The sequence below is a fragment of the Cervus elaphus genome, chromosome 24, assembly GCF_910594005.1.
Source record: "Cervus elaphus chromosome 24, mCerEla1.1, whole genome shotgun sequence".
NCBI classification, from domain to species: domain Eukaryota; kingdom Metazoa; phylum Chordata; class Mammalia; order Artiodactyla; family Cervidae; genus Cervus; species Cervus elaphus.
This window is the reverse complement of record NC_057838.1, coordinates 64216178-64232541: the sequence shown is the minus strand read 5'-3', so window position 1 is coordinate 64232541 and position 16364 is coordinate 64216178. Positions and strand designations below refer to the sequence as shown.

General features: G+C 44.2%; 1 protein-coding gene and 1 pseudogene across 2 annotated transcripts in view; one reads left to right on the top strand and one right to left on the bottom strand.

Annotated features, from left to right (window-relative positions):
* The window catches only part of XCR1 (X-C motif chemokine receptor 1), a 315914-nt gene that overhangs the window by 14347 nt on the left and 285203 nt on the right, over positions 1-16364 (bottom strand). The window contains exon 7 of one of the 2 annotated variants that reach the window (XM_043886843.1): positions 14689-14824. The gene's annotated coding sequence lies outside the window, so the exon portion shown is untranslated. Of the gene's footprint in view, positions 1-6226; positions 6329-14688; positions 14825-16364 lie in introns of those variants that run through there. The other variant, XM_043886842.1, reaches the window with a different exon arrangement.
* LOC122683216 lies at positions 5845-8425 on the top strand (annotated as a pseudogene).

Below are 16364 nucleotides of genomic sequence, written 5' to 3'. Positions count from 1 at the left end.
CATCACCAGTCACATCCACAACTGGGTGTTGTTTTTGCCTTGGCTCCATCTCTTCATTCTTTCTGGAGTTATTTCTCCACTACGCACCTACTGACTGGGGGAGTTCACCTTTCAGTGTCCTATCTTTCTGCCTTTTTATACTGTTCATGAGGTTCTCAAGGCAAGAATACTGAAGTGGTTTGCCTTTCCCATCTCCAGTGGACCACGTTTTGTTAGAACTCTCCACCGTGACCTGTCTGTCTTGGGAGGCGCTACACGGCATGAGTTAGACAAGTTCATTGAGTTCATTGAGTTAGACAAGGCTGTGGTCCATGTGATCAGATTGGTTAGTTTTCTGTGATTGTGGTTTTCAGTCTATCTGCCCTCTGATGGAAAAGGATAAGAGGCCTATGGAAGCTTCCTGAGAGGAGACACTGACTGAGGGGGAACCGGAAAATGGAATCTGGAAGTCAATGCAAATCAGGGCTTTACCTTCTGGAGAGCTGGTTATTATTTACCAGCCCACCGCTGGACAGAAGGTTATCATTTTCCTAGAATTGCTCCTGAGATAATGTGCCAAGTTCCTATTCTTGCTGGTGTAGTGATATCATTCAGGATTCCAGGAAGGGACAGATGGTCCTTTCAAGAGGGTGACTGAGAATAATGCAAGGAATGGACTTTCACAAAGGCATGGACAGGGTGTGGGATGCAGGCAGAGATGGGGAGGTGTCCCTGGACCAGTGAGGGCAGGTAGTGGCTACTGAGCCCAGGCCTGGGGAAGAGAAAGCCAGTGGAGGACCTGGTGAGATGGGCTCTTGGAGAAGGTTGCTCCAAGATGGGCTCTTGGAGAAGGGCGTGGCCGGGAAGGATGGATGTAAGGCACTCAGTTAAGAGTCTTAGGTGGCCTGACCCTGGCCAGCTCGTGGGATGCATGCTTCCCCTGTCCACTGTACTTGGTGGCCACACATGTTACGTCCTCTCCCCTCCCCCCAGTTCATTCCTCCTCCTCCTTGACTTAGATTTCACCCTCCTGAACAGGTCAGACTCTCTTGACTGTGTTCTTTTGCACCTTGTCATTCTTTGCAGCAGTTCTCTGCTTATGCTCACTGTGCTTATTATTTTTAATCCAATAATGATCCATTTAACAATTAAAATACCAGCAGCGCACATTTACTGGCATTTCCCGCATGCCAGGCACTGGGTTATGGCTGTATTCGAGAGGGCAGGCACCAGGTCTCTGTCTTGTTCACTGCTCAGTCTCTCCGGCACTCAGGACACAGGCTGGAACACAGTACGAGCTAGACAAACATGTGGAGTAAACATCCCCTCAGTAAGCGCAGCAAGTGTTTCCTAGCTCTTCTGTAGTACGGAGATTAAATATGGCTGCAAACGTTTTTCCGTTCTTTCCACTGAGAGGCAGAGTCTAACTCCAGTCTTCTTGAACGTGGGCTGGTCTTGGTGACTTGCTTGATGGATAGAATTTGGAGGACGTGAGATTCTGGGACTTCTAGGTCATAAGAAGCCGAGCAGCCTTCAGCCGGGTCCCTAATATTCTCACTGATAGCCCCGAACCACCATTTATGAAGTCCAGCTCCATGAGGCCACCACACCGGTGAGGCTGCGTGTGGGGTGGCTGATCTTTCCCAGTCCAGCTCTCTAGCCTCCTCTACTGGGGCCAGACCTGGCAGGGAAGCTTGGAGCCATCCATCTGCCAGCTCGGTGGCATTAAGGGACCCCCACTGATGCCACTTGAAAAAGAATTACCCAGCTAAGTGCTGCTCAAGCTTCTGAGTCACAATTTATGAGACACAATAAAATGGCTCTTACTTTAGACCTCTGTATTGGAGGGTGCCTCATTACAGAGCAAGAGTCAGAACTTGTAATATTGGTTTCGGGGAAATTCCTACGTCAATTTTCCATTCCACCTTCGCCCATCCCACACTCTATGTGCCCCCTGACGACTATCACCATCCGGAGTCTTACTAACTCCCCAGCACCTAACCTTTGATGTGGCTTTAACAGAGGTGCCTACTTGATTGAGCTTCCATTTGAACATGGCTGGGAAATCCCCTGAGAGCAGGTCTGGCTGTTTAGTAGGTAGTGAAGAGAGCTGAGTTGTTCTGGGTCAAGGGCCAAATTTTCCCGCTGACCCCTTCAACCTTTGTGATGGTGAAATCACCAACTCCCAGGAAGAGGCCCTTTCCTTAGAGGTCTGCTCTGCTCACCCACAGGCCTGGTTGGACGGTTTTCACATTGAGAGTTGGGGAAATCAGCCACAGGCTGGGGCTTCCCTGCTTTCACTGAGGACTTGCTCCCTGGCCGGGCCCGTCGCAGGTACAGTAAACTCTGCTGGCATCACCAGGCCTCGTCGTCAAGGAGCTTCTGTGGGCCCCATGGCTGCAGTTGGAGGACTGAACCCGAGGGTGTGCTCAGAGGGTGTGGAGGGTTCTGGATGGAGCTGTTTGGACATGTCTGACAGCACCACAGACTCAAGAGACATTTGAGGAGCTGGAGGCCTCTTGACCTTCTCCAGGGCCTCTGGAAGGGGCTGCGTGGGGATGTCCCTGGGGCTCTGCCAGCCCATCCTGAGCCGCAAGGGCTCCCTCTTCTCACTTGCTTCACTGCTCCTCAAGCACATGGGTGGGTGGGTGAGGTGGGGACCCTTCTCCTGGCAGAAGCAGCCAGGGTCTGGAGAAGACAGAACAGGAGGCGTCTGTGATGCAGTGAGACAGGCACATCAGGGCTGGATCTCACAGAGCCTCAGACCCTCTGTGATGCTCCTGGCCACTGTCAGTTTTGCACCATGTGGGGTTCATGAGGACAGGGGATCCCCAGGTCCTGCCTACCGACCTACAGAAACAAGGACTTCGGGTGAGGCCTGGGTCTCTACATTCGTGACAAGTCTGGGTGTTCATAAGGAAGCCAGGCAGTGTAGAGATGAACCCCACAGACTCTAGACTGAGGCTGCCGGGGTTCAAACGTGGACTCCAGGATTTAGTGCCAATTTAATAATTCTGGCGCCTCAGTTTCCAACATGAATTGCAGATAATTACAACCTCAGTGGCTTGTTAAGAGGATCAAACACAGCAGATGAGTTAGGTATGAGGACAAGCCCCAGTGAGTGCGCTATAACTGTGAGCTCCAGCTCCCCAGAGAGTGGCAAGAGATGAAAGGCTGAGAGCTGTACCTTCAGTACAGGGTCAGAGCTCAGTAAGTGGTGGCTGAATGGAGGACAAGAGCAGGACACAGCCAGTCACACCACTGGCACAACCGTGCCATGAACGTTTATTTTCATAGCAGCCTCTGGCATTGTTCTAGGGGCTGGTGGCTCACAAAGGAATAAATCATTCTCTGCCCTTCAGATGCTCACAGGCTCACAGAGGTGGAAACGGGGGGTAGAAGGCAATGTGTTAAGTGCAATGTGAGGGAAAGGCTCTGGGCATGCCAGCCTTGGAGAGGTGAGGAAGGCTTCCCAGAGGAGGTGATGTCAAAGGTGGATCTGAAGGATGAGTAGGAGTTATGCAGGGAAACGCGGCTGAATGCCAGGTATAGGGGAACACTTATGCAATAGGGCACATTCTGAGCCTCCCAATGATTCACACTGAGAGAGAGGTGTGGTGGAAGTGATAGACTGCCAGGGTTTGAGGCTGGAAAGATGAGCAGCATCAGAGTCTTGGGTTGACTGGGGTTGCCCAATGCCTGCAGGTCTGACTAGCTCATCTCACGCACTGCACATCCTTATCACGAAGGTTGCCTTGCGTGTCACCCAATAACACATCCCTGGATCAGTCAGTTGGCACCCTGCTTCAGCGTCCAGAGTGTAAAAAGTCATCGAGGTCGAAATCCCTGCCCAGCCACTTTCAAGTAAACGAGTGTCAAATATTAATAATTTGGAGTCCATGTTTCAAAACCACCACATGGAGATTTGGGGACAAGTTCCTGAAGGACAGTACATGGGCTAGTCTTGAAAGGTAGGAGTAGGATGAAGAGAGAGAGCAGAGGAGAAGGATGCGCCGTTTGGGGACCAGCAAGTGTAAACACAGGGGACAGGAGGTCTCCAGGCTGGGTCAGAGGACTCTACTTAAGGCCCGAGAGGGGAAGATATGTGCTGAGAGGGCGGTGGGAGATGAGCAGGAGCCAGAGACCAAGGCCCTCGGGTGCTAAGTTCAGAAGTCTAGAATCCATCCTGAATGGAGAACTAGCAAAGGGTTTTAAGCAGAGGAGTAAGGTGATCAGTGGATTCACCAGGATGGTCTTGGCTGTAAGTGACAAAACACAGGACCAAAGAGGCGTAAGTGGTGGAAGCTGTCAATTTCCCATAGGGAGGTAACGCTAGGGTTGGTGCAGTACTCTGGCAATGTCATCAAAAACCATGGCCCCTTCTACCTCATGTTCTAGCCTCAGTGCCTCTGTAATATCGTTCCTCATGCCTGCAGGATACCTGCTATGGTATCAAGTATCACAGCTTTGTACAGCACTGAGGGCAGGAAATAAGGAAGCATGTCTAAACAAGCAGCTTTTCACTGGGGGCAATTTTGTGATGTCTGGTGGCCATTTTTGCTCATCACAGCTTGGGGAAGCTACTGACATCTAGCAGGTAGAGGCCAGGGATGCTGACAAACAGGACAAACTCCTACAAAAGAAAATTAACAAAATAGCTATTGTGTCGAGGTTGAAAAACCCTGGTCTAAACTGATTGAGTGCCCTTAGTTTATATGGGGCGGTGGATCTGCCTTCCTCACTGGACCTTTGGAACTAACAGCCTGCCCAAAGATTCAGTTTCACAGTTTAGCTGCTGAGGGACCTGAGACACTGCCAGATATATCAGTGTATTATAAAGCTACAACCATATAAATTGTTAGATAGATTGAAATGTAAGAAATGAAAATTAAACAACCTGCAGGACAGAAATAGTTATCAGATGGGGAATGAACATACTTATATATGTATATATATTACATATAAATACAAATACAATATACATATAGTTTTCATTACATGTCATTTGAGAGGGGCATTATTATTGCTCAGACATTGAATTGGTTTGCAGGACATAGCTCTCTCTATCCTTAATCTTTAGTTCCTGGAATTTCCATTCCACTGCTGTAGTCAGTGTAATGTCTTCTTTCCTTTCGATTTTCTGAAGCAGAATTTGTTGGACTGGCCTTGTTGTGATAGGGGCAGTGATGGTGGGAAGGGGCGGAGAGACTGACTAAAAAGGCAGGTGCTGCCAACATAAAAGAAATTAAGCTTGTCTACAGGCAACCCAGAACCTGAAATACCTCTATTTCCGCTAGAGGTTTCTCGTTTGACCTAATTTTTTCAGAGATATGATGCTGATTTGGTGCTTTTTTTTTTTTTTTCTTCCTAAACAGCTTCCTTTTCCTGTTTTTTTTTTTTTTTTTTGTTGTTGTTGTTTTATCATGGTCCCTGCCATTAGCTTTGTTTTTTGAAAATGAGAATTTGAGCTCCACTGATTAGGTGTGGGTATATGTATGCCATGGGCATGTGTGTGTGCTTGCATATGTGTGGTTGTCTGCCCCTGTGTGTATATGGTGGGGTGGTTCATATAGATTTCCATATCAACACAACTTAGCGGACAAAGTTCTGGGCTCCCTCAATGATAAAGATGGGTCTCCTTTCAACCCATCCTCACTATGTAATCAACAGTTGAAGATAATATAATTAAAAATAGTAAACCCACATACTGTGCCTAGAAATCTTCAACAAGTGAATTACCAGAAAATAAAGAGCACCCTTTTCAATAATCCAAGGATCAAAGAGGACTCAAGAGGAATTTAAAAAAAAATGATGAATGGGATAAAAATGAACACACAACATCAAATTTTGTGGGACACAGTTAAAAGCAGCACCGAGAGGGAAATTTTTAGCACTAAATGTTTACATTAGGAAAGAGAAAATATCTCACATAAATAATCTAAGCACTTATCTTAAGAACCTAGAAAAAGAGACGCAAAATAAACTCAAGTAGAAGGACAGAAAAAATGAAGAGAACTGATAAAATTGCAAACATACAACCAACAGAGAAACGAAACAAAAAAAGTATGTTCTTGAAAAGATCAATAAAAGTGATATGCCTCTAGAAAGACTAACAAAAAGAGACGGGGCCGAGGCAGTGGACGGCCGGAAGCGGACTGGCTGCCCTCACAGGCGAGGCCGCGGGGAGCCGAGGGTTCAAGATGGCGGGCGCCGAAGGCGGCCCCGGGGGACGGTGAGCTGTGCATACCTGGCTGCCCAGCCACGCCGTGTTCTGGCGGCTCCGTGAGGGACAGAAAAATCAGAGCTCCGCTGAAACTGAGAAGCCGGCTTCATCACTGCCTTCGTCGCCACCGCTGCCTCCTCGGTTGTTGACGAGAAACCTGGTCTTGGGCCTCGCGGAGAGCTCTTTCTGTGGGACTCAGAAGACAGCTCCTTCTTAGTCGTGCGCCTTCGGGGCCCCAGCGGCGCCAGTGAGAAGCCCTCCCTCTCCCAGTACCAGAGACGGCTTTGCATAAATCCACCCCTGTTTGAAATCTACCAAGCCTTGTTAAGCCTAGCACAACATCATGTAGCACTTACTGGAATAAAAGGACTCATGATATTAGGATTACCTAAAAGATGGGGAAAGAATTCTGAATTGGAAGGTGGAAAATCAGCAGTGAATTGTAGCACGACTCCCGTCGCTGAGAGATTTTTCACCAGGTCAGCCTCTCCGACTCTGAAGCATGCTGCCTGGTATCCGAGAGAGTTGCTAGATCCCCACATGGTGCCGCTAACGTCAGATAACGTCAAAAGAAATTTACCCTTTGCGTGACCCCAGACACCGACTACGGTCATCCGACTTTCAGAAGCAGAAGGGGAAAGTCTCATACTCAACAACGGAAGGGCCTACACCGCATCTCTGGGAGAGACGGCAGTTGCATTTGACTTTGGGCCATTGTCAGCAGTCCCGAAGCACATATTTGGATAAAAAGGCAAAGAAGAAGTAGTGGCTTACTCCCTGTACATCTTATATGAGAATGAGGAGACTTTCCTTACACATGTGAGTCTGTTGCACAGCCCTGGGGGTGTGGGTAAGCTAGTGGGCCGGTTGCCCATGCATCCTGCTGCTGAAGAGAACTATGGCTACGATGCTTGTGCTGGGCTCTGCTTACCATGTGTCGCCAACATCCTGGTGATTACTACTGAGTCAGGAATGTTTCATCTCTGCGTTGTGCTGGAGGGGTAGGAAGATGACCAAACGTCAGAAAAGTCCTGGGATTCCAGGGCTGACCTCATTCCGTCACTGTATGTGTCTGAGTGTGTTGAGTTGGAGCTTGCTCTGAAATTGGCATCCGCAGAGGATGAGCCCTTTGATTCTGACTTTTCTTGTGCAATCAAACTTCACAGAGGTCCCAAGTGTCCCTCAAGATACCACTATACTCATGAAGCTGGTGTACATAGTGCTGGGCTACCTTGGATTCATAAACTTCACAAGTTTCTTGGATCAGATGAAGAAGACAGGGACAGTTTACAGGAACTGGCTACAGAACAGAAGTGCTTTGTAGAACACATTCTTTGTAGGAAGCCACTGCCATGCAGTCAGCCAGCTCCTTTTCGAGGATTCTGGATCATGCCTGACATCCTGGGGCCAACAATGATCTGCATCACCAGTACCTATGAATACCTCGTCAAGCCTTTACTAAGCACAGTCCATCCAGCATCTCCTCCCCGGCTTTGTACCCGAGTGAATGTTGAAGTGGCAGAGTCTCCCCTCCTTATTCTGGTTGAAACCCCGGGGATTCCTTTGAAAAGCATATTAGAAGCATTTTGCAACATAGTGTTGCAAATCCAGCATTTTTTAAATCATCTGAAAAAGATACAGCTCCTCCTCCCAAAGAATGTCTTTAGCTCATCAGCAGAGCCACTCAGGTGTTCAGAGAATACTACATTCTTAAACAGGACCTGGCAAAGGAGGAGATTCAGTGGAGGGTCAAATTGTTATGTGACCAAAAAAGAAACAATTACAAGATCTCAATTATTGTTGAGAGGAGAGGAAAAGTCTACGGGAATTGGATGAGCACTTAGCTGACAAATATGAGGACGCCAAGGAAAAACAAGAAGACATCATGAACAGGATGAAAAAAGTACTTCACAGTTTTCAGTCTCAGCTCCCAGTTATCTCTGACAGTGAGAGAGACATGAAGAAAGAATTATAGCTGATACCTGATCAACTTCAACATTTGGGCAATGCCATCAAATGGGTTACTATGAAAAAAGACTATCAACCACAAAAGATGGAAATGGTACTGAGTCCTCAAAAGCCCACTATTACTCTCAGAGCCTACCAGTGAAAATGCATTCAGTCCATCCTGAAGGAGAAGGGTGAACACATAAGAGAAATGGTGAAGCAAATTAATGACATCCAAAATCATGTAAACTTCTGAACCACCAAGAACAGACTCACATCTGAGTTAACACACGTGAAGGCTTAATCTCACTGTAAAATGAACAAGTAGCACTAATTTATAAAGAGGCAGGTGCCTTGTTAGCGCAGTAGGTAGCGTGTCAGTCTCATAATTTTTAAAGAGGCATTCTGGATGAACTTTGGTGTGATTGTACATCACTTTTTATACTGTTTTATAATTAATTGAATAAATGCTTGTATTAAAAAAAAGAGGAAGACAAATTATTGAACACTAATAACAGGAAGGAAACTGGGTATCACTACAGATTCTGCAGACATCAAAGAAAATAATCAAATCATATGAACATCTATAACTTAGATGAAGTACATGAATTCCACAAAAAACAGATTATCACAATACACTCAATATGAAATAATAACTTGAATAGCCCTTCAAGGAAATTGAAGTCACAGTTTAAATACTTTTGAGAAAGAAATTTCCAGATAATTTGACTGGAGGGTTCTTTCAAATGTTTAAAGAATTATCACGCATTCTACATAACCTTTTATTTACAGAAAATAGAGGAAGAGAGAACACTTCACACCTCACTTTGTGAGACCAGTATTACCCTGCTACCCAAACTGGATAAAAATGGTACCAAAAAGTACATAGTATAACCATGGATCAATATCCTTCACAAATGCAAATAAAAAAACCTTTAATATTAGCAAATAGAATACAGGGTTTATTCCAGAGATGCAAGGCTGGTTTGATACTTAAAGTCAATCAATGAAATTCACTGTATTAAAAGGCTGAAGAAAAACCACATAATCATATCAATCAATACAGAAAAATCATTTGATAAAATTCAACAACTATTTATGATAATACTCAGAAAAAATAAGGGATGCGGGGAACTTCCTCAATTTGATAAAAACGTGCCTATTAAAAAACCAGCAGCTAATAAAATACTAACATTGAAAGACTGAATGTTTTTCCCTAAGATTGGGAGCAAGGCAAGGGTGTCTGTGTTAACTACTTGTGTTCAATACAGTACCGGAAGCCTTTGGCAGCACAAAAAGGCAAGAGGAAATAAAAGACATACAGGATGAAAAGGAATAAATGAATCTGTCTCTGTTTGCAGCTGACATAATGGTCTAATAACATCCAAAAACAAAACAAAACTGAAGCAATTTCTAGGATAGTAAATGAGCTTAGCAAAGCTGCAAGATATAAGATCAACATATAAAAATCAATGGCATTTCTATATACTAGCTAGAAACACATGGAAAGCAAAATTAAAGTACAATATTATATTTACAGCCTCTCTTTCAAAAAAGGAATACCTGTGCATAAATCACCAAAATGTACAAACTATGTATACTAACAATTGCAAAATATTGATGAAATAAATTTTTTAATAAGCTATATAAATGAAGACACATTCATTGGTTTGAAGATTCATCATGGTAAAATTGTCAAATCTCCCTCAAATGATACATGATTATAATGAAATTTTCTAGCAAAATCCTCCAAGATATTTTGCAGGCAGAGTTAGACTTACTCTAAAATTTATGTAATAAGCAAAGGAACTAAGATAACTGAAACATTTTGAAAAAAGGAAAGAAATGGGAGTAATCACCCTACTCTATTTCAGGACTCATTATGCAGCTGTCATAATTTAGACTGTAGTTTTGGCAGAGGGGTGGACAGGAAGATTAATGGAAGAGAATGGAAAGCCCAGAAATAGCCCCACACCAGTGAGGCCATCTTATTTTTGACACAAGTGCAAAAGTAATTCACTGGAGGAAGGACAGACTTTTCAACAAATGGTGCTAGAGCAACTGGATATTTATTAAAAAAAAAAAAAAAAAGAACCTTAATTTAAATTTTGAATTAGTGATCAATGCAAAGAAATAGAGGGAAACAATAGAATGGAAAAAAGCAGAGATCACTTCAAGAACATACCAAGGGAACATTTCATGCAGAGATGGGCACAATAAGGGACAGAAATGGTATGGACCTAATAGAAGGAGAAGGTATTAAGAAGAGGTGGCAAATATGACCCAGCAATCCCACTTCTGGGCATACACACTGAGGAAACCAGATCTGAAAGAGACACGTGCACCCCAATGTTCATTGCAGCACTGTCTATAATAGCCAGGACATGGAAGCAACCTAGATGCCCATCAGCAGATGAATGGATAAGGAAGCTGTGGTACATATACACCATGGAATATTACTCAGCCATTAAAAAGAATTCATTTGAATCAGTTCTAATGAGATGGATGAAACTGGAGCCCATTATACAGACTGAAGTAAGCCAGAAAGGTAAAGACCATTACAGTATACTAACACATATATATGGAATTTAGAAAGATGGTAATGATAACCCTATATGCAAAACAGAAAAAGAGACACAGATGTACAGAACAGACTTTTGGACTCTGTGGGAGAAGGCGAGGGTGGGATGTTTCGAGAGAACGGCATCGAAACATGTATATTATCTAGGGTGAAACAGATCACCAGCCCAGGTTGGATGCATGAGACAAGTGCTTGGACCTGGTACAATGGGAAGACCCAGAGGGATCGGGTAGAGAAGGAGGTGGGAGTGGGGATCGGGATGGGGAATACATGTAAATCCATGGCTGATTCATGTCAATGCATGACAAAAACCACTACAATACTGTAAAGTAATTAGCCTCCAACTAATAAAAATAAATGAAAAAAAAAATAACAAAAAAGAAGTGGTGGCAAGAATACACAGAAGAACTGTACAAAAACGATCTTCATCACCCAGATAACCACAATGGTGTGATCACTCACCTAGAGCCAGACATTTTGGAGTGCAAAGTCAAGTGGGCCTCAGGAAGCATCACTACAAACAAAGCTAGTAGAGGTGATGGAATTCCAGTTGAGCTATTTCAAATCCTAAAAGATGATGCTGTGAAAGTGCTGCGCTCAATGTGCCAGCAAATTTGGAAAACTCAGCAGTGGCCACAGGACTGGAAAAGGTCAGTTTTCATTGTCCCAAAGAAAGGTAATGCCAAAGAATGCTCAGACTACTGCACAATTGCACTCATCTCACACGCTAGTAAAGTAATGCTCAAAATTCTCCAAGCCAGGCTTCAACAGTACGTGAACTGTGAACTTCCAAATGTTCAAGCTTGATTTAGAAAAGGCAGAGGAACCAGAGATGAAATTGCCAACTTCCACTGGATCATTGAAAAAGCAAGAGCATTCCAGGAAAACATCTATTTCTGCTTTATTGACTATGCCAAAGCCTTTGACTATGTGGATCACAATAAACTGTGGAAAATCCTTAAAGAGATGGGAATACCAGACCACCTGACCTGCCTCTTGAGAAATCTGCATGCAGGTCAGGAAGCAACAGTTAGAACTGGACATGGAACAACAGACTGGTTCCAAATAGGGAAAGGAGTACGTCAAGGCTGTATATTGTCACCTTGTTTAACTTCTATGCAGTATACATCACGCGAAATGCTGGGATGGATGAAGCACAAGGTGGAATCAAGATTGCCGGGAGAAATATCAATAACCTCAGATATGCAGATGACACCACCCTTATGGCAAAAAGCAAAGAACTAAAGAGTCTCTTGATGAAAGTAAAAGAGGATAGTGAAAAAGCTGGCCTAAAACTCAACATTCAAAAAACTAATATGGCATCTGGTCCCATCAGTTCATGGCAAATAGATGGGGAAACAATGGAAACAGAGACTTTATTTTTTGGGGCTCCAAAATCACTGCAGGTGGTGACTGCAGTCATGAAATTAAAAGACGCTTGCTCCTTGGAAGAAAAGCTATGACCAACCTAGACAGCATATTAAAAAGCAGAGACATTACTTTGCCAACAAAGGTCTGTCTAGTCAAATCTTTAGTTTTTCCAGTAGTATGTGTGGATGTGAGAGTTGGACTATAAAGAAAGCTGAGCACGAAAGAAGTGATACTTTTGAAGTGTGGTGTTGGAGAGGACTCTTGAAGATTCCCTTGGACTGCAGGGAGATCCAACCAGTCCATCCTAAAGGAAATCAGTCCTGAATATTCATTGGAAGGACTGATGCTGAAGCTGAAACTCCAATACTTTGGCCACGTGATTTGAAGAACTGACTCACTGGCAAAGACCCTGTTGCTGGGAAAGATCGAAGGCAGGAGCAGAAGGAGACAATAGAGGACAAGATGGTTGGATGGCACCACCAACTCGATGGATATGAGTCTGAGCAAGCTCTGGGAGTTGGTGATGGACATGGAAGCCTGGCGTGCTGCAGTCCATAGGGTCGCAAAGAGCCAGACATGACTGAGTGACTGAACTGAAAGCTTGCTGACAAATTCTTAGAACACCAAAAGCATACATAAAAGACAGATGAAGTAGACTTCATGAAAATGAAAAACCTCTGGCTGCAAATGCCACTGGTAAGACGCGTTACAGACTGAGAGAAAGCATTTGCAAACCACATATATGGCAAGCACATTGCTTGCCAGTGCAGGAGACTCAGGTTCGATCCCTAGGTCAGAAAGATTCCCTGGAGAAGGAAATGGCAACCCACTCCAGTATTCTTGCCTGGAAAATTCCATGGGCTGAGGAGCCTGGTGGGCTACAGTCCATGGGGTCGCAGAGTCAGACACGACTGAGCAACTAAACAACAATTTTTTGCTGTAGGAAATGGGAACTGGCATAGCCATTCTGGAAAAGGGTGTGACAGTTTGTTACAAAATCAAACATACCAGGGAAGCCTGGCATGCTGCAGTCCATGGTGTCAAAAAGAGTCGGACACGACTGAGCAACTTAACAACAAAAACAAATTGTTAACAGCCCAAAACGGGAAACAATCAAAATGTCCCATAATGGGCGAATGGCTAGATTCCATACCATGGGATACTACTCAGTAAGAAAAAGGAGCAAGCTATGCATAGACTTCAGGGGGTTTATGATTTGTTTAAAAAAAAAAAAAAAAAAGCAATCTCAAAAGGTCACATACTGAGCAAGTCTATCTACATGACATTCCTGAAGTGATAAAATCACAGAGATGGAAAGCAGATCAGTGGTTGCCAGGGTTAGGAAGGTTGGGGGCAGTTGTTACTAGAAAGGGTAAGGGGGGGGGCATCTTTATGATGATAGAATTGTCCTGTATCTTGATGAAGGTGGTGATTGATTAGAGGAATCCACATATGTGATAGAATGGAACTGACCACACACATATTGCACTTCCTAAACCTGAAAGTGAATGTCTCCTTAAGTTTTTCATCTTAGGTTCCTCTACCTGGTCCTGACCCTGTTCTCTACATAAAGACTTGGATTTAAAGTCTTAGCAGCAGCTTTATTCATTATACCCCCCAAGCTGGTGAAGGGACCAGCTTCTCATCGACTAGTGAAGGGACCAATAAATTGTGGTACAGACATACAGTTAAATGCTAGTCAGCAATAAAAAGGAACAAACTACTAGTTCTTCCAACAAAATTGTTGAACCTCACAAACATTATGCTGAATGACAGAAAAGAGTACATATTCTGAACAAAACTTTGGAAAATCTGGGTAAGAACAAATTTAATTTACAACCAAAAGCAAATAAGTAGATGCCAGTGTGGGTGATTATCTGGGAAGGTTCTAGGAGTGTCAGGAATGTTTCATATCTTGGTTGGTGGTGGTTGTGTACTGGTGTGTACTGTGGAGACACCCACTTAACACCCATTTAGCATTTTACTGCATGTAAATGATACCTCAGCGAAGCTGATTTAAGAAACAAAAGAAAAAACCGCCAGCTCTCTCACAAACATATGAACCGTGTGCTTTGGGGGATAGGCCATCTCTTATTGATGGGCTCCGGGTATAACACAGTCGAGTCGGAAGAGCCTTGGTGAGGACTCAGGACACCTTGATTCTCATCCCACTTCTAGTAATAACTGTCTGGACAATCAAGGGCCAGTCAGTAAGCTCTCTGAGTCTCATGTGCTGTGAGTACTTCCCAGGGCTGGTGGGAGCAGTAGCTACACCAAAATACACCAGGTCACCTGGTGAAGAGCCGCACGTCTATCAGAAAATGTTACCTGTTCCTGGACAGAAGCTGCCCTTTGAATGCAAGTTTGGAATGGCTCAAGGAATGTAAGGAGGCTTCAGGAGCAATCAGGCATACGTAAACTAAAGCTGCCAGACATCATTTTTTGCCCATGTATTTGGCCAAAATTAGAAAGTCATAATATCAAGGACTAATGAGAAAGAGGAAAGTTAGAACCCAGGAGGCAAAGCTGCTGAGAGAGTAAATAGCATTTGGAGGGACAACCTGGGAGACGGTAAGGCTGCACATACCCTCTGTTCTAGCCGTTCCACTCTTGGGTTCCTCATCCAGAGAAACTCTGCACAGGCCTAAGGAGACAGGTGAGAAGATGCTCACTGCAACGTTGTTTGTGATGGCAAAGACCGGGGTCCACATAGGTGTCTGTCACTAGGAAATGGGATACATAAAATGTTGGTACATGCACACACAGTAAGACAAAGCAGCAATCAGAAATAGTAATAATAATATTAATTATTATTACAGCTCCACAGTTGTAGCTCAAAAACATTGTGTTGAAAAAAAAGTATTCTGAATGATGTTTATGGCATAATGTGATTTTTGTAAATTAACCTCACCTTGCAGACCTGAAAGGGTTAGTACTGGTCATCAATTGCCACTTAGTGGCTCAACAGATGGTAACCATTATTTTGAAAAAAAAAAAAAGAGAGATCATTGAATTCATCAGCATCAAAGTTAAAAAATAGAATTGTGACCCCTGATAAGTTCCATATTTCCCTGGGAAGGATATATAACAAGAGGCGGGCCCTCCTTCGTTCAAAATGCCCCTGCTAGGTCAGGAAGCTGGTCTTGGTAGTTTCAGTTTAAAGATGCAAGAGAAATATGTTGTTGGCCACTGCCCCCTGTTGAAATGATCCTGTCACTTCTGAGTAGAGAATACTCAGACTTGCCATCTACAGCATTTGGACTTCAACTCACTGAGGAAAAGGTAGACTGGTGTATGAGCACTCACAGAAAATGCTGCCCCTCTGAAGGAATCCCTCTAATCACTATAGCTACTTTCTTATGTCTACTATTAGCATCCGAATATGTTATTTTGGGGAAAAAATAAAAAAGAATCAATCCTCCTAGCAACCACCACTCACCATGCTGCAAGCACAAGAGACAGGTACCATTGTACTGATGTGAGAACAGAGACACAGAAGGTCAGTAATCAGACTGAAGTCACGGGCAGCAGCCAGTGAAGCGGGCCCCAAGGTCTGTATTGCTAACCAACTCTGCAGGTCTGCCTCTTGAACGCCTCGGGTTCCTTTGCTCCGATCATGACAGTTATTCTTCGGCCTGGACTGCTGTCCGAATGCCTTTTCTCCACTTAAAACACCCTCCTGTTCTGTGCCCCATCCCTTGCGTGTCCCTCCCCTTCAGAGTAACAGTCCTTGAAAGAACAGCCCACACTCAACTCTCTTCCCAGAAGCAAGGGCGTCTGCCATCAGTTCTCACTCGCAGTTTCCTCAGGAGCCTGGCCCTAACCTGCTTCTCTGATTTGTATGTGCTCTCTCCAGATGCCCTCACTATACAGTTACTGCTGACACTACACGTGACTACTGAATCAAGAAAATGGATGTGATGGTTCACAGATCAAAGTCACTTTGCTGGTTCTAATACCTCAGTCTCCCATGTACTTTCCTGTTTTGTCCACCAGGGGGCGGTCTCCGCCCTCCTCACGGGTCAGGGATACAACTCAGGCTACTGAGCAGGGGGCATGCGGCTGGTCCCTACGGAGATGTGCTGAAGTACAAATTACAAGCCAGATATTGAAGGTATAGTACAAAAAAAGAGAATGGAAAATATTTTATTAATAAATGCAATAAATAGACTACATGTTGAAATGGCCACATTCTACATAGATTAAATAAAAGATACTCTTAAAATTAATTCTCCCTATTCTTAGAATTTTAAAAATATGTGT